Here is a 19,174-nt window from a genome sequence, read left to right as displayed (position 1 = left end):
GATGCAGGAGACAGGTTAGAAGAAGAAGAAGAAGGGGGAGCAGATGGCTTGGAGGTTAAACAAGCAACAGGTTTAAGGGAGACTGAGGCAGCTGAGGAGGAGGAGGAGGTGGCGGTTGCGGCTGAGGCTGCAACAGATCCCCAGGCACCTGCCGTGTCCACTGTTCCCTTCTCCCCTCCTCCTCTGTCCCCAGGAACAAGGGAGGCATTACATGGAGCAGAACAAAAGGCACAGAGAGCCCCTCCACGACTGTTGGGAAGTCAGCCGACTGAGGAGGAGCCTTAGGCTAGGGATGCCATATTTCTAAAAGTAGAAACCAAGACACCCCGAAAGCTGTGGAGCTATTTTTAGGAAGACCCCCAAATTGTTGAGCTTCTTAAAGGAAGACCCAGAAGCTGTTGATGTATGATAGCCCTGCCTTAGGAGGAGGCTAAGATCCTCCGTTTTGGCAACTGGGGCTAGTCCTGCCTGTGGAGTTTCTCTGTCGGGTTTTGTCTCTCTGAAGAAAGAGTCCACCTTACTGCTCATCTCTGAGTTTTGGTGCTGAACTGCAGCTGAATCAGCCCTGACAGCCAGGCAATTGAGACAGATGAGACCACTAGGGGGTCCAACAGTCAAGAAGGTGGTTTCTGCCCGTGCTGTAGAGGGAAGTGACGAGCAGTGGGGCTCATCCACCTGGGAAGGTAGCTCATTTAAGAGAAGGAAGTCCCTGATCCTAAACCTGATTGATCCATTTAGCCCAGTATTGCCCACTTCCAGCCTGAGTGGCAGAAGCTCTCCAAGGTCTTGGGCAGAGAGAGGCTCCTACCTACATTGAGCTTCTAACTGCAGGTGCTAGGGACTGCACCTGGGACCTTCTGCATGCAATGCAGGTGCTGACACACTGAGGCTATGGCGCCTCCACAAAACCTTCAGGTATGGGCAGGAGGCACTACTCGGCATCCTTATATCCCACCCTTCCTCCCAAAGGAGTCCAGGGCAGCAAACACACAACAGTTAAACAACCAAAACATCCAAAACAGTTCCTACACAGAAGCAGACTAAGAAAAATCTCTCCTTAGAAGGCTTCTTGAAAGAGGAAGAGGAAGTAGGCATTGAAAAGATAGCAGAGAAGGGACCCCCGATAAGATGGTACCTGCAGGAAAATGTCACTACTCCTCTTTTGTCTCTTCCTTCTGAAGGATCCCGGTGAACAAGCAAAAAGCCCTTGGAAAAACACACACACACACACACACACACACACACACACACACAAGAGGACAAGACAGGGCTGTGCACCACAAACCATCCCAAAATAAGCCTCCATTCTGTGGGATGTAAAACACAGGAGCAGTCAATGACAACATTCCTAGAGTGTACATGTTAGAACATGGGGAGGGATGTCTGTCCAGCAAGCAGGTAAACTTCCTGGGACGGACTTCCTCCGCATGTGACCAGAGGTGGGTGTGGCCTCACCTGTGCAGGTAAATGATAAAAGCACAGGGCAGGCAGCCATCTCTCTCTCTTGCCTCTTGCCTCTCTCATCTTCATCTTTCGAAGAAGCAGGATGCCCTCTTGGCTCTCAGCCAAGAGAGGAGGAAAGGACTATCTTCCTATAAGATAGATTCTAAATGTATTTTACCTTTTTAAGCCTGTCTGCCTTCTGGGATCATATTGTGAACAGAATGTGAGTAAACTCTTTTATACTTTTATAAAGACTGTGTCGTGTCTTGTATTTTAAGAGGGATCAAAAGGGGGAAATTACCAGAGTAATTATTATAGAGGTTCTAGCGAACCTGTGCAGACGTTACCGTTGCGAACTTAAAAGGGGGAATGTTATAAATTCTGCTGATATTTTGGGAACCTGTTAGCACAAGTTGGATTAGGATATAATCTCACAATATATCCTCTCCTGCACCCCAGAACATTCCCACACATTCCCCATCAATCAATATTGGGCTAAAAGCTATAGAACACAAAGCTACATGCACCTAAAAACTGGTTTTGAAATAGCCTTGGTCTTGCCTAGTCCCTCAGCCTTGTGAGTTTGGGAGCTAGTCTGCAAGGGTGAAAATCTAATGGAGGATTCCATTGTTGAATTAACCAAGCAAGGGTCATAGTTGCCACCTATGTACCTTGTAGTTGCTCTGTGCCAGAGGGCAAATGAGGGTGGGCCTCCTCCCTCGCCTGGCTGGGAATGAGAAAGGAAAAGGTCAGAGTTGTGTGAGAGAGCTGGGCTGGAAGTTGGCAGAAGTCACAGAGAGAGAGACATGCCTGATTTCTTCTTGATTCGAAGGCTGTAACTGGAAGAAGCAAGACCTTCTGGGGCGTTAATGCTGTGAGCCTCTCCATCTTCGGCTCAGGTTGTATATGTGTGTGAATAAACCATATATCATAAAGACACCACAGTCTCCGCTGAGCCTCATTCGAAGGAAACTTGCTCTAACATCCTCACTAATGCAGCCCCTTCAGTCCTTTATTCTAGTTCCCCTTTCCATGCCGTACCATACAAGGCTTTGCCAGTATTTTCAGGGTCATCTTCCACCACAATTTAGGGTTGCCATATGTCTGGGGAAACCCGGACATGTCCTCTTTTGGGGGACCAACATGCCTATCTGGGCGATTTTTTACATTTTAAAGGAAATGTCCAGGTTGAGGGGGAGTTGTTGGGGTCTCGGGCTCAGGTGGCTCGGGAGTGGGCTGCTCTGCCCGTCATGGCCCCTGCCAGCCCGAGCTGGGGAAAGGGGCATGGCAGTGGCGACCCCGCACACCTCTTTTCCCAGCTCGGGCTGGCAGTGCCTCAGGCTGTCCTCTTTTTTTGCTGTTGTACCTTCGTTTTCAAACAGCTTAGTTCTTGAACTTTTTGGCTCCTGGAACTGATTCCATTCAACTTCCAAGGTACGTTTTTGATAGTAGGAGTTTATGCACCAAATGAGGGGAAATCTGAATTCTTTAAAAAGCTGCATGAGACCTTGATGGACTATTTGGACTATAATCTGATTTTGATGGGGGATATGAACGGAGTGGTATCTACAAATATGGACAAGGCACAAAGACAGGTAGTCACTAAGGATGGTAGACTACCGAAAACATTTTTTGAGATGACAGACAACTTGGACTTAGTTGATATCTGGAGAACAAAGAATCCCTTGGGTAGAGAGGGAACTTTCTTTTCTGAAGCCAAAATGAAATGGACAAGAATTGACCAAATATGGGTAACTAGAGGAATGGCACCAAAGACAAGAAAAGTGGAAATCTGCCCAAAAACCTGCTCTGACCATAATGCTGTGAAGATGGAGATGAAACTAACACCAGCTGGCTCTTTCAGATGGAGGATAAATGACACCTTATTTAGAGACGAAGAAGTGACAAAGAAGGCCCAAAAAACCCTGAGAGATTATTTCGAGATAAACATGAATACTAATGTTGAAAAAAGAGTAACCTGGGACGCAAGCAAAGCGGTTATGAGAGGGTTCTTGATACAACAGAATGCAATAAAGAAGAGAATCCAAAATGAGAAGAAAGATAAAATTCTGGAGAAAATAAAGGAAAGTGAGAAGAAATTGAGGGCAAAACCAAAGTCGCAAGAAATCTTGAGAGAAATAAAGTTATATCAAGTACAATATATGAAAATGATGAATCAGGAAATAGAATGGAAAATTAAACAAATGAGACAAAAGACATTTGAGTCAGCTAACAAATGTGGGAAATTGTTGGCCTGGCAAATGAAAAAAAGACAAAAACTAAACACTATCATAAATTTAGAAGTGGAAGGAAAGAACATACAGAACCCAGCCGAGATTAGAAACTGTTTCCAGAGGTACTTTAAACAACTATATACACAAGGGCCACAGAAAGAAATTGATATAGATCGATTTTTGAAGATAAATGGACTACAAAAAATCTCCCAAGAAAATAAATTAATGTTGAATTATAAAATAACTGAACAGGAGGTAGAAGGTGCCATTCAGAATATGCAATTAGGCAAATCTCCAGGACCAGATGGACTGACTTCTAGATATTACAGATCTTTAAAAGAATGGTTAGTACAACCTTTAAAGGAAGTCTGTAATGAAATATTGGAAGGGAAAAGGGCACCAGAGTCGTGGAAGGGAGCGTATTTCACACTTATACCGAAAACAGAGACTGAAAAGACTCAGCTCAAGAACTACCGCCCCATATCACTGCTTAATGTGGATTACAAAATTTTTGCAGATATTTTGGCCAAAAGACTAAAAAAAGTGCTGGTGGGGGAGATTCATAAAGACCAAGCAGGCTTTCTCCCAGGTAGACACTTGTCTGAAAATTTGAGAAATATAATTAATATTTTAGAAAAACTACAAGTGAATATTAATACCAAGGCAGTTTTGATATTTGTGGACGCGGAGAAAGCTTTTGACAATATTTCTTGGAGTTTTATGAAGAAGAACCTACAGGGGATGGGGGTAGGTCAAGGTTTTGGAAATGGTATAAGTGCAATTTACTCTGAACAAAAGGCCAAATTAATTGTTAACAATGTGGTGACGGAGGAATTTAAGATAGAAAAAGGGACACGACAAGGTTGCCCAATCTCCCCATTGCTTTTTATATCGGTCCTGGAGGTTCTGTTGAATATGATTAGAAGGGACCAGTTGGTTAAAGGTATACAAGTCGGAGCTAAACAGTAGAAACTGAGAGCATTTGCAGATGACTTAGTATTGACATTACAGGAGCCAGAATCTAGTACTAAAAGAGTTTTGGAACTGATTCAAGAATTTGGTCAGGTTGCAGGATTTAAACTGAATAAGTTAAAAACAAAGGTTTTAGAGAAAAATTTAACAGCGATTGAGAGAGAGGTTTCAGAACGAGACAGGTTTAACAGTGGTTAAGAAAGTGAAGTACCTGGGGATTAACATGACAGCTAAAAATGGGAACTTATTTAAAGACAATTATGAAAAATGCTGGACGGAAGTGAAAAAAGATTTAGAAATTTGGTCAAATTTGAAGCTTTCACTGCTAGGCCGTATTGCTGCGATAAAGATGAATGTATTGCCAAGAATGTTATTTCTGTTTCAAACATTGCAAATTCTGGATAAAATGGATTGTTTCAAGAAGTGGCAGAGAGACATTTCTAGATTTGTCTGGCAGGGCAAGAAGCCTAGAATAAAATTTAAAATACTAACGGACGCAAAGGAAAGAGGTGGATTTGCCCTGCCAGACCTTAAACTTTATTATGAACCAGCAGCTTTCTGCTGGTTGAAAGAATGGCTGCTTCTTGAAAACACAGACATCTTGGATTTAGAAGGTTTTAATAATGTATCTGGATGGCATGCATATTTATGGTATGATAAGGTCAAAGCACATAAAGCATTTAAAAACCATATTGTCAGGAAAGCATTGTTTAATGTCTGGATGAGATATAAGGACTTACTTGAAAACAAAACCCCAAGGTGGTTGTGACCGATGGAAGCAAAGGCTCAGAAAAAGCTCAATATGGAGGCCAAATGGCCGAAATATTGGGAAATTTTGGAACAAGAGGGAGATAAATTGAAATTGCAGAGTTTTGAAAAACTAAAAAACAAAGTGCGAGATTGGCTTCATTATTATCAAATAATGGAGGCATACAATTCGGATAAAAAATTGGATTCCAGGTGGAAAAATCAAAATTGGAAACAGAACTGTTAGATCCCAAAACTAAGACTTTGTCAAGGATGTATAACTTGCTGTTGAAATGGAATACTCAGGATGAAACGGTGAAATCTGCTATGATTAAGTGGGCACAAGATGTTGGACATAACATTATGATGGCTGACTGGGAACAGTTATGGACCACAGGTATGAAGTTTACGGGATGTAATGCCTTAAGAGAGAATATTATGAAAATGATATACAGGTGGTACATGACACCAGTCAAGCTTGCAAAAATCTATCCTTTGCCCGATAATAAATGTTGGAAATGTAAAGAAACTGAAGGTACATTCTTTCACCTTTGGTGGATGTGCCCAAGGATTAAGGCTTTCTGGGAGATGATATATAATGAAATGAAAAAGGTATTTAAATATACCTTTCTGAAGAAACCAGAGGCCTTTCTCCTGGGCATGGTCGGCCAATTGGTGCCAAAGAAGGATAGAACTTTCTTTATGTATGCCACAACAGCAGCAAGAATACTTATCGCAAAGTATTGGAAGACACAAGATCTACCCACCCTGGAAGAATGGCAGATGAAGGTGATGGACTATATGGAACTGGCGGAAATGACCGGCAGAATCCGAGACCAGGGAGAAGAGTCGGTGGAAGAAGAGTGGAAGAAATTTAAAGACTATTTTCAGAAATACTGCAAAATTAATGAATGTTAGAACGATGTTGGATTGAAGTTAAGTGGTTTTTAGCAGTAATGTTATAAAGATGTGCAAAAATGGATTGTTAACAGGTCATAATTTAAAGTTATAATATATTAAGATTAAAGATTAGGATAAAAATAAAGAGGGAAAGGATTTTCTGAACCAACTAATTGAACTGGATACAAAAAAGGGAGGTGTGAGGAAGTCTGGGGAACAAGCAAATGAAAGATAAGATACGGAAAGATTGAATTGTTTTTAACTGTTTTTACTTTGTCTTTTTTCTTTTTCTTTTTTCTTTTTGTAACATTTTGAAAACTTTAATAAAAATCTTTTTAAAAAAAACAACTTCCAAGGTACGACTGTAATCAAAATAAAAACAACAACCACCCAGTAACCCACAATTGGATGGCCGGCCCCATTGGGTTCTGGAATTATGGAGGGATGAAAAACTTACCGCAATCCACTTTCTCTACACTATGCGTGTACCCCTGTCCGTGTCCTCCCTTACTCATTTCCCCCCTAAACTAGAAAGCCCCAAATGTTTTAGCTTCTCATCTGGGAGTTGCTCCAGCCCCTTGATAATTTTGGTTGCCCTCTGCTGAACATTCCTGCCCCCCAAGCTCTGCCTTCAACTGCAAACGTGGCAGACAATGCCTTCCCAAAAAAGTTCAGTTTTACTTTTAAGGACAGGAAATTCTCCTGCAGGCCATCTGTGCTAAAGAGAGGGTGCAGATATAAGTCTCCTTCTTTTGGACCACCCAATTTGCATAACAATAAGACAAGATTAAAAGTGTTGAGTTTTCCCCACCCCATGGAAAAGAAGCAAATGAAAAATCCTCTCCTGAGCTCTGGCTGCTACTTGCTAAGCATGAGAGATGAAAAGGGCCTGTATGGATTTGGCAAAGTCAGCATTCAGAGTTCGAGAATCACACTTGGCTCATGACCAAGGGAGTCCAAAAATAGCAAAAGCCAAACTTTTGGCTCAGAGTTGAAATGCTGACGTTCCTCTTCTCTATGGCCTGCTGGTCAGCGGATGCCTTGACCAAGACCTGGTTGTCTAACTTTAGACCTTTCACCTACACCTGCTGTTCTGGGCTATGAAACAACAGCAGCAATTCAGCCCTTGGCTCACTGCAGATCATGTGTGCAAACACAGAACCTGGCTTTCGGCTGCTTTGCCTCAGACTTACTTTGCAACATCCTCTCCCTCCAGAGGAATCTTGCTTTGAACAAAAGTAACCCACAGTGGAGGATCAACTTCACTTTACTTGACTAGACCCAGTGGCGTAGTGGGCTGCGGGGCACAGGGGCAGTTGCCCCCAGGCACAAAATTTTTAGAGGTGCACAATTTCAGCACCTGGTGCTGCCTCAATACAGCTGCACGCTTCCATCACTGGGGTCCGATGACAACGGCTTGTCCATGCGATCAGGTAAGTGACCTCTCCAGACAATGGGGTGGCTCTTCTTTTCTTATCTCTGTGGCTGTGATCCCCTGGGTGATGTGGATGCCATTAGGCAGTCGAATGCGCATGCATACTCTGTCTGTTTCCCTCCCTCCTACCCCCTCCTCCACGTGGCCCCGGGAACTGGCAAGCCATCCTATGTCTCGGACTAGGCAGAGCTCTGGCACCCTCCTACCTTGGTGGAGTCTACCTCTTTCCAAACCTGAGCAATTTTATCTGCAAAAAAAACTCATGACAGGAGTCATTACAGGAGATCTTGGACTCTGTATCAGACCCTGATGGCAAAGGTGGTTCTGTTAGATTATGAACCACCTGAAAGAGTCTCCTGGTACTGTTTTCACCAACAGATCCAGCAACAATGGTCCTCCTCACCGTCGCTATCGCCACTTGGTAGTCTCGACGTTGAGCTCTAACCTGTGTGTGGTCTCATTTGACGTGGGTTTTTCACCACCAGCACTTTAGCTGTCTCAGGAAATGTTTCATCACCCTCAGCCCCAGGGGTAGAACCACAGGGTTATGCAAGTGCCATGCCATTGGAGAGGGTGCTTTTTAAAGTTTGTGGAGCAGCACCCTCTTATTCCCCACCACCAAATGTGCTTTCCATGTGTTTGGCCACCGTCTATTGGGTCTCCCCAGATGAATTTGCTATTAGAAGGAGGCATGTGAAGCCATAATCCTGGAAAGAGATTCTGGAGAGAAGCACTCGACCCAATTTTAGCCTTTGATTCTGTGAGAGGCGCCCAGTGCTTGGTCTTACTAGCTGCAGCTCAACTTTAACTATGTTTACAGCAGAGGAGCAAGTCCTGGAGGGCTGGCTTCCTATTCTGCCTCTATGGGTGAGTTGGCATTGATGAGGAAAATTCTGGGGTGTGAGGCTACTCAACAGCCCAGCTCGTCGGGCAGAGCCCGCGGGTACTTGCGGTCAGAAATGAAGGAGATTCCAGCCACAAATTGAAGCAAAAGAGCGGTCAGGAGACCAAGATCTTTTTTTGTTGTGCAACAGGTTCCCACAGGACTTCCATGTACTCCGGCTTCCGGGAGAGAGCATCTGCTCTTACGTTTTCCTCTCCTGGCACGTATCGGATTTCGAAGGAAAACTTGGAGAACTCCTGTGCCCATCGAATCTGTCTCTGGTTGAGTACTCATGCGGTCCTCCAGTACTCCAAGTTCTTGTGATCTGTGCAAACCTGGATCTGCTGGTGCGCCCCTATTAGTAGATGGTGCCATCGACGAAAGGCCGCATAGATCGCAAGCAGTTCGCGGTCATACACAGTATAGTTTTGCTCCGACTTGCTCAGCTTTCTCGAGAAAAAGGCACACGGTTTCCATTCCTGCTTGCTCCTCCCTGGCTGCAAAAGGACTGCCCCAATGGCTCTGTCGGACGCGTCGGTCTCTAGCCTCATGGGTTTCTCCAGATCTACGTGCAGGAGCTGCTTTTCCGATGCGAACGCCTTCTTCAGTCTTTCAAAGGATTGCTGGGCCCCCTCTGTCCAGACGAACTTCCTTTTGCTACTGAGACAATCTGTGATGGGCGCTGTCAAGTGGGCGAAGTTCTTGATGAACTTCCTGTAGAAGTTGCTGAACTCTAGGAACCTCTGCACGTCCTTCCGGGTTTTGGGGGCCTTCCACTCCAGCACTGCCTGCACCTTGCTTGGGTCCATCGCTAGGCCTTTGTCTGACAACTCGTACCCCAGAAACTCGACTTCCCTGGCGTGAAACTGACATTTTTCCAGCTTGACCCACAACTGGTGCTTCTGCAGTCGTTTTAGCAATTCCCTGACGTCTCTGACATGTTGCTCCTCATTGTCCGAATAGATTAAGACGTCGTCCAAGAAGGCTATGCAGTTCTTGTACAGCAGAGACCCCAACACGTGGTGCATGAAAGCTTGAAAACAGGCGGAGCCCGACTGTAATCCAAAAGGCATAACTAGGTACTCAAAGGCCCCTAGGGGCGTGAACATTGTGGTCTTCCATTCATCCCCCTCCCTCATCCTAATCAAATTGTATGCTCCCCTGAGGTCCAGCTTGGTAAAAATTTTCCCCTTCCTCACCTGCGTTAAAATGTCGTCAATCCTGGGCATTGGGAAGGTCACGGGTTCCGACACCAAATTGACGGCCCTATAGTCCACAACGAGCCTGGGTTTATTAGGGTCCTTTTTGTCCACAAAGAACACCGGACTGCCTCCCACTGCTTTTGATTCTCTTATGAAGCCTCTTTTCAGGTTCTTGTCAATAAATTCCTGCAACTCCTTCATCTCCCTGTCCGACATGGCATACAGTTTACCCACTGGCAGCTGCGCCCCCGGGGGCAAGTTGATCTGGCAGTCAAAGGGCCTATGGGGGGGTAGTCTATCCGCCTCCTTCTCGCTGAAGACCTCCTGCAAGTCAGCATATTGTGGTGGCACCTCCCCTTTCCGCTCCACAGCTATCCCAGCCACCCTGGCCACGGTCATCCTTGGGGTTTCCCCCCCTAGACAGTGTTCCAAGCAGTAAGCGGACCCAAAGGTGACTGTCCTCTGATGCCATGCCACCACTGGATCATGTTGTGCTAGCCAGCTCATCCCTAATATTATTGGGGGCCCTGCCAGTGAGGCGACGTGAAAGGCGATGGTCTCCGAGTGCCTGGAAACCCTCATTCTCATTGGTGGGGTCTGGTGTGTCACTTCCCCTCCCAGAAGCTCCCTGCCATCAATGGTGGTTACTTGCAAGGGGAAATCCAAGGGCAGCAGGTGGAGCTGGTGCTCTAGTGCAAAGTCCTTGCTGAAGAAATTGCAGGAACTGCCTGAATCCAGCATCCCTTTCACCTTGACTCGGTGCCCATTCGGGAGTTCTAGCACCACTTCTATGGCTATAGCGGCCCTGGGGGGGTCTGGTTGGGGCACTTCTACTGGTTGCTGGCCTGGCTGCTGTGCCCGCTGAGTGGCAGCCAAGCGTTCGTGTTTCCCTGCTCCTGCCCCTTTTCCACCTCCTCCTCACCCCCTGCAGCTCCCACCATTCCTTGCCAGGCCTTTCTTTGAGGGCAGACCCTGGCAAAATGTCCTGGCTGCTGGCAGAGGAAACACTTCTTGGTGGTTTTCCAATCCTTTCCCTCCTTCTTGCGACCTTCGCTGGAATTTGAAACCTCCCGCGCGCGCGCCCCATCTATTTCCATTGGCTCCGCCGGCGGGGAAGGCTGCCTTGGTATTTCAGGAATGCGGTAGTCATGGCAACGTTGCTCTCTCCCTTCCCGCCTCTCCTGGGCCCGCGCTTCCTGCCTTACGCCAATCGCAAGCACAGCCATGGTCAGCTGATCCGTCGACTGCGGGCGGGGTGCGTGGGAAAGCTCATCCTTCACCGTTGGGGACAACCCCTCCTCGAACAACATTTGTATGGGTTCAGAGTCCAGTTCCCACCCAAGCCGGTGAACTAACATGGCAAAGCGTGACCAGTAGTCTCTAACTGACTGGTTCCCCTGTTTACAGTTCATCAGTTCCCGCCGAGTCACACTTTGTTGTACATCACTGGAGAACATTGCATCCATTGCCTGGAATAATTTCCTCAGGTCCTTCAAGGCGGCATTCTGCGTCGCCATTAAGGGCCTGATCCATTCTCTGGCCCCATCCTGCAGATGTCCTACAATATAGGCAACCCTGACTTCCAGAGGCAGCGCGAAACTGCAATGGCGGTCCTCTTCAGGCTCTGAAGAGGGGCTCCGCGGAAAAGGGTCGTCCGCTGCGGCATAGCAGTGACCCATCAAGAAAAACCATGGGCAGAGTGAGCCCGTGGCCGTGGGACTCGGCGGGCACCAGAAGCCCCCCCAGAAACGGAGAAGGAACCCCGTAAGGGGCTCCGGAGCGTGGAAGGGGGAGCGGTGCTGTGAGTTCATCGCTCTTTCTGCGGAAGCGAAGCCGCGCGGCTGTTGCTGATGAGCGCCGACCTTTCTTCTTGAAACATCAGACTTTAAACAACATACCCGTGAGTAAGGATCATTAAAATTTCGGGACTAAAGTTTTAATTTCGGCTGAAAACGGGAGACGAGAAACAGGAAGTCCATCTTCCGACTTTGCTTATAAGATCAAAGCAAAGACTTTGACAAGCGGGAAGCGCTTTAAAAAGAGACTTTTAAAAGTTGGGACTATCGTGTATCAACTGAATTGGCTCTTAAAGGGAAAAGGAAAGAATCATTTTAAGTTTGTTGGACTTTTTAATTGGAACTCTCCTCTTGTTTGTCGATTATAAAGATTTAAGAAACCAAATCGTCGGGCTGTCAGTAAGAGAACTGTCAAATTGCGGAAACTGTAACTTGAACTGAAACTGCTACTTTGGAGCGTTACTAATTAGATACAAGAAGGGAAACAGTTTCTGGCACCTTTTTTCTGAGACTTTGTTTAACTTAAGAAGAGCTCTACATGTGAAAGAGGGCAGAAGGAACCCCTTCTTTGTATTGGGATTACAGGGACTTTAATGGCGGGAAAAGTTCCTTCTTTCTTCTGAACTACTGTGGTACTCCCCCTAGAGGATTTTGGAGTTATAAATGTCTGGGAACTACATTTTATTTTGATCTTTTGTCGTTTGATTGTTTACACTCTGGATCTGTCTTTCCCATGGGACAATAGATAACTTGACCTTGAACAGAGGCAGGTGTGGAATGAGCGGCTCAGGGAGAACAAGAGCAGCTAAAGCGAAAGCAAAACAAACTGTACAACTTGTTCAAACAACTTTGACTTCTCAACCACGCAGATCATCGGTCCCAGCTGTGCTGGAAGCACAGAAGGGGGAAGTTGGACAGCCAGCAGCAGAGGATATGGCAGCAGGAGGATCTGAAACAGTTTTGAAACAAATTTTGGAACAACTGGCAATTCTAAATCAAAAGGTGGATGATCAATCAACAAAAATCGACCAAGCTACATCCTCGATTGGCAAATTGACTGACCAGGTTGCCCAGCATACACAAGCAATTGAGAATCTGCAAGGAGCAACGGCTGAAAATCGTAAACTGGCTGTGGAAGCCAGTCAAAAAGCAGAGGAAGCCAATAAGAAGGTTGAGGAGATTAAGGGAGAAGTTAAGCCATTGCACAAACAGATTGGTGATCAACAAGCCTACCTGTCCATGGTTGAATTGAAAAATCGGGAGAATAATCTCAGACTGAGAGCTATTCCAGAACTTGAACAAGAAGATTTGAGTGGTTATCTGACATCTGAATTCTCTAAGTTCTGGGGTATAGAAGAAGATAAGGATTTTAAAATTGTAACTGCATTCAGACTGGGAAGAGTGGTAAGGAAAGACAGAGCCAGAGATTGCCTGATTATTCTGAGATCAAAGGAAGAGAGAGACAAGATACTAGGCCTCCATTTCAGAAAATCACTTGTTATACAAGACAAAAGAGCTGAAATCTACAGAGACATACCGAAACAGTTATTGGACCTCAGAGCTACTTACACAGAACTAGCAAAACTATTGAGAGGCAACGCAATCCCGTATAGGTGGGAGTTTCCTCAAGGATTATCTTTTAACTACAAAGGAAAGAAGGTTAAAATTAAAACAATAGAAGACCAGCAAAAGTTCCTGAACGACTACGGAGAAGACCTTCAAAAGGGAGCAGTAGCATCTTGGCCACCACCATTACCTGGATCAACACCGCCTGGAGCTGGACCAACGCCTATACCCTCGGGATCAGAGGAAAAGGAAGAGACCCCATTATAGGATCAACAAATTAGTCCAGGATGTCTCTGCAGCTATTTAGTTGGAATATAAATGGTGGAAATTCCCCGGAAAAAAAGAAGAAGAATCTTTCACATATTGAAAAAAGAACAATTGGACATTATTTGCCTGCAGGAAACTCATGTGACTAGGCTCCACAGGAAAGTGCTAATTAACAAAAGACTAGGCCAGGAATTTATTTCATCGGACAGAGTTAAGAAAAGAGGAGTGGTGATTTATGCAAAGGAGAGCCTGTCACCAAAATTTCTATTTAAAGATGAACAAGGAAGAATTTTGGCGATTGAAATTCAGACACAAGGAGAAAAATTTTTGATATTAGGAATATATGCACCAAACGATGGGAAATCAGAATTTTTTAAGAAGCTGCATGAGATGATGCTGGACTATTTGGACTATACCAACATCATTATGATGGGAGATATGAATGGGGTGGTATCTACAAACATGGATAAGTCACAAAATCAAAATTTAACAAAAGATGGCAGACTACCTAAAACTTTTTTTGAACTAACTGACAATATGGACTTGATTGATATATGGAGGACAAAGAATCCCTTAGGTAAAGAAGGAACTTTCTTTTCTGAGGCCCACTTGTCATGGACGAGAATCGACCAAATATGGATAACTAGAGGGCTGGCACCTAAGACCAGAAAAGTGGAGATCTGCCCAAAAACCTGCTCCGACCATAATGCCTTGAAAGTGGAATTGAGACTCACTCCAATCGGTTCCTTCAGATGGAAAATGAATGACACTTTATTAAGAGATCAAGAGATTGTGAAGAAGGCCCAAAAAACTCTAAGAGACTATTTTGAAATAAATTTGAACACTACGGTGGAAAAGAGAACAATCTGGGACGCAAGCAAGGCAGTTATGAGAGGGTTTCTGATACAACAAAACACGATTAAGAAAAGACTCTGGAATGAAAAAAAGGATAAGATCTTGGAGAAAATAAGAGAAGGAGAGAAAAAATTGAGATCTAAACCTAAGTCGAAGGAGGTGCTGAGAGAAATTAAATTCCATCAAGCACAATACTCGAAATTGATAAACCAAGAGGTTGAATGGAAAATTAAACAAATGAAGCAAAGATCATTTGAATCAGCGAATAAATGTGGGAAACTGCTAGCATGGCAGTTGAAAAAGAGACAAAAATTAAATACAGTTACAAATCTAGAGATTGAAGGTAGAATTGTTCAGAAACCAGAAGAAATCAGAAAGTGCTTCCAGAGATATTTTAAAGAACTTTATACACAAGGGCCACAGGAAGAGACTGAGGTAGATCAATTTTAAAAAACCAATGGACTATCAAAATTAACTCAGGAAAAGAGAACAATCCTGAACTGTAAAATAACTCAACAGGAAATTGAAGGTGCCATTCAGAATATGCAACTAGGCAAATCTCCAGGCCCTGATGGACTTACCTCCAAATACTATAAGGTTTTGAAAGACTATTTGATACAACCTTTGATGGAGGTTTGTAATCAGATTATGGAAGGGAAGAAAGCACCGGAAACGTGGAAAGAAGCTTTCATCACATTGATACCTAAATCGGAAACTGAAAAGACTCAACTTAAGAACTACCGTCCCATCTCACTCCTAAATGTGGATTACAAATTTTTGCAGATATCCTGGCAAGTAGGTTTAAAAAAGTACTTAATGAGGTAATTCACAAGGACCAGGCTGGCTTTCTCCCTGGTAGACATTTGTTTGATAACACTAGGAACATTATTGATATTTTGGAACTTTTACAAACAAATATCAATACGAGAGCTGTGTTAATTTTTATTGATGCGGAGAAAGCCTTTGACAACATTTCTTGGATGTTTATGAAGAAAAACCTGGAAGGGATGGGAGTGGGACGGGGGTTTGAAAATGGAATAGAAGCAATCTATTCAGAGCAAAAAGCTAAACTGATAGTGAACAATGTGGTGACAGATGAGTTCAAAATTGAAAAAGGGACACGACAGGGGTGCCCCCTATCCCCTCTTTTATTTATTTCAGTCCTGGAGGTGCTTTTGACTATGATTAGGGAGGACCGGTTGGTACAAGGAATACAGGTCGGAGTGAAACAATATAAACTGAAAGCTTTTGCAGATGACTTGGTTTTAACATTACAGGAGCCAGAATCTAGTACAAAAAGAGCTTTAGAACTGATTCATGAGTTTGGTCGGGTGGCGGGATTTAAGTTGAACAAGCAAAAAACCAAGGTTCTGGCCAAAAACCTGACACTTACAGAAACAGATGGGTTTCAGAAAGAGACAGAATTAAGTGTGGTTAAAAAAGTGAAATACCTGGGGGTTTATTTGTCTGCTAAAAATTTGAATTTATTTAAAGACAATTATGAAAAATGTTGGTCGGAAATCAAAAAAGATTTGGAAATTTGGTCAAGATTGAAACTTTCCTTGTTGGGTCGAATTGCAGCTATAAAAATGAATGTATTGCCGAAAATGTTATTTCTGTTTCAAACCCTACAGATTGTGGACAGAGTGGAATGCTTTGGAAAGTGGCAGAAGGATATCTCTAAGTTTGTTTGGCAGGGCAAAAAGCCCCGAATAAAATTTAAAATATTAACCGATGCAAAAGAAAGAGGGGGGTTTGCCCTGCCGGACTTGAGGTTGTATTATGAATCTGCAGCTTTCTGCTGGTTGAAGGATTGGTTTCTGCTGGAGAACACTGATGTCCTAGATCTGGAAGGGTTCGATAATGCTTTTGGTTGGCATGCATATTTGTGGTACGACAAGGTTAAAATTCATAAATTGTTTAAAAACCATATTGTCAGAAGAGCAATATTTATGGTCTGGACAAAATACAAAGACTTACTAGAGGGTAAGACCCCGAGGTGGTTATCACCGGTGGAGGCCAAGGCCCGAAAAAGACCCAATATGGAGGCCTACTGGCCGAAATATTGGGAAATAATTGAAAAAATTGGAGACAACTGGAGGTTGCAGAGCTTGGAGAAATTAAAGAACAAGGTGCGAGACTGGTTACATTACGCTCAAATCCAAGAGGTTTTTAAAATAGATAAAAAAGTTGGGTTCCAGGTGGAAAAATCGAAACTAGAGACGGAATTGTTAGAACCAAAAACTAAGATATTTTCGAGAATGTATAACTTGCTGCTTAAATGGAACACACAGGATGAGACAGTTAAATCTGCCATGATAAAATGGGCACAGGACATTGGGCATAACATCATGTTTGAGGACTGGGAAAGGTTATGGAACACCGGAATGAAATTCACGGCATGTAATGCCTTGAAGGAAAACATTATGAAAATGATATACCGGTGGTACATGACCCCAGTCAAGCTTGCTAAGATATATCACCTGTCTGACAATAAATGTTGGAAATGTAAGGAGGCTGAAGGGACATTCTTTCACCTCTGGTGGACCTGCCCAAAAGTGAAGGCCCTCTGGGAAGTGATTTACAATGAGTTAAAAAAGGTATTTAGGTATACCTTTCCCAAGAAACCAGAGGCCTTCCTCCTGGGCATTGTAGACCAGAAAGTGTTAAAGAAGGATAGAACCTTGTTTATGTATGCTACTACAGCAGCAAGAATTCTTATCGCAAAGTATTGGAAGACACAAGATTTACCCACACTGGAGGAGTGGCAGACGCAATTGATGGACTACATGGAACTGGCTGAAATGACTGGCAGAATCCGAGATTTGGGAGAGGAAACAATGGAAGAGGACTGGAAAAAATTTAAGGACTATTTGCAAAAACACTATAAGCTGTATGAATCTTAAGAATGTGCACGATTAGGAAACTTTAGCTTCAGCAACTCGATTTGGTGAACTGAAAATTAAGTTATAAGAAAGATGAGGTGGAAACATGAAATAACTTTATTATGTTTATTTTAAGGTATAAGTAATTGAGATACAGTATTTCGAATTTAGAAACATAATGTTTGAAAGATACAGTAAGACATGAAACAAGGTAACAAATTGCTGACGTTTTTACTGCAAAGAACGCAGGTTTCGGAAGATGTGGGGAAGTCCAGTTGGATTGGTAAAAATACTTTGGAAAGTTGGTTTTTTATATATATATATTTCTTTTTTTCTTTGTTTTTTCTTTGTTCTTTATTCTGTATATTTCTGACTGTGTAAAAGAAAATTCAATAAAAATATTTATTAAAAAAAAATACAATATAGGCAACCCTCGCCCCATCGTCTGCAAAATCATTGTGCTGCAGTTCCAACGCGTACTCTATTTCCGTTCGGAACGCACTATAGTCTTGGGGCTTCCCTCCAAATTTGTGTACCAATCCCGGTACCTTCCTTGCTACGGGGGTGGGTCTGACCTGTGCATCTTGAGTCCGCCTTTCGTCCAGCCGCGCCGTCAGAAGCGCCACATGCTGTTCCAAATCTCGGTTCCTCTCCACCAGATTTTGCACTCCAGCTGCTCCCTCCGTGGCGCCCGCTTCTCCGGTTTTGCTCATGATGCTGCTTGCCTGCTGCTGTGCACAAGCAACTTCAGGGACTGACGGATTGCTGTAATGTGTATGGGGTTGCTCGTGCGTAAGCTGCCGCCTCTCCAGGCTAAATTGCCTTGTTAAACCTTTCTGACTGGACAGCCCTTCTCTCCATGGCTGCCTCAGTTGCTAGCAGAATCCGTCAGTGGGCGTTTCTTAAACCTATTTTTTTTTAAAAAAAGATATTTATTAAAGTTTTGAACAGTAAAACAAACTTCACAGTCGAAACAAGAAAAGAAAAAAGAAAAGAAAAACACCATCACAGTCAAGCAAAAAACAAAAAAATACAGTAGAACACACACAAAAAAAATAAAAAAGACATAGAAAAAAAAGATAAAAAGAACCAATTTCTTACTTATTATTTTCTTAACCCTCCTTCCAGACTCCCTCACATCTCCCTTTTCTGTGTTCCCTTTTACACAATCTTATTCAGCAGTGCCTCCCCCTCTTTCAAATCTTATTTTGTATTATACATTTCAACTATTATGTCTCCAATTTCCTTTATATCAATTTGTTTAAATTTTTTTTAAAAATATTTTTTATTGAGTTTCTTTTCTTAGGTTCATGAACACAGGATAACAATATGAAAGTGCAAGAAACAAATACAAAAAGAAATATTAGAAAACAAAAACAAAAAGGGTTATTTCTGTCCAACTTTCAATAGTTTTGTTTTTTTCAATATTCCAGGTGGACTTCCCCACATCCTCCAGACCCTGCGTTCTTTGCAATAAAAGTTTCAGCAATTTGTTACCTTGTTTCTTAACTTACTGTATCTTTCAGTTATTATGTTCCCAAATTCACAATCTCATATCCCAGACTTTGTAGATTTAAAATTAACATAATAAAGTTGTTTCATATTACCACCTCTTTTTTCTTGTCTTAATTTTCAATTTACCTAATCAAGTTGCTAAAGCGAAAATTTCCTAATCATGCATATTTCTTAACATTCATACAACTTATAATGTTTTTGCAAATAGTCCTTAAATTTTTTCCAGTCCTCTTCCATTGTTTCCTCTCCCAGATCTCGGATTCTGCCGGTCATTTCAGCCAGTTGCATATAGTCCATCAACTGCGTCTGCCACTCCTCCAACGTAGGTAGATCTTGAGTCTTCCAGTGCTTTGCAAGAAGAATTCTTGCTGCTGTGGTAGCATACATAAACAAAGTTCTGTCCTTCTTTAACACCCTCTGGTCCACCATGCCCAGTAGAAAGGCCTCTGGTTTCTTAGGGAAGGTATACCTAAA

The sequence above is a fragment of the Podarcis muralis genome, chromosome W, assembly GCF_964188315.1.
Source record: "Podarcis muralis chromosome W, rPodMur119.hap1.1, whole genome shotgun sequence".
NCBI lineage: Eukaryota > Metazoa > Chordata > Lepidosauria > Squamata > Lacertidae > Podarcis > Podarcis muralis.
Note: the sequence above shows the minus strand (reverse complement) of the source record.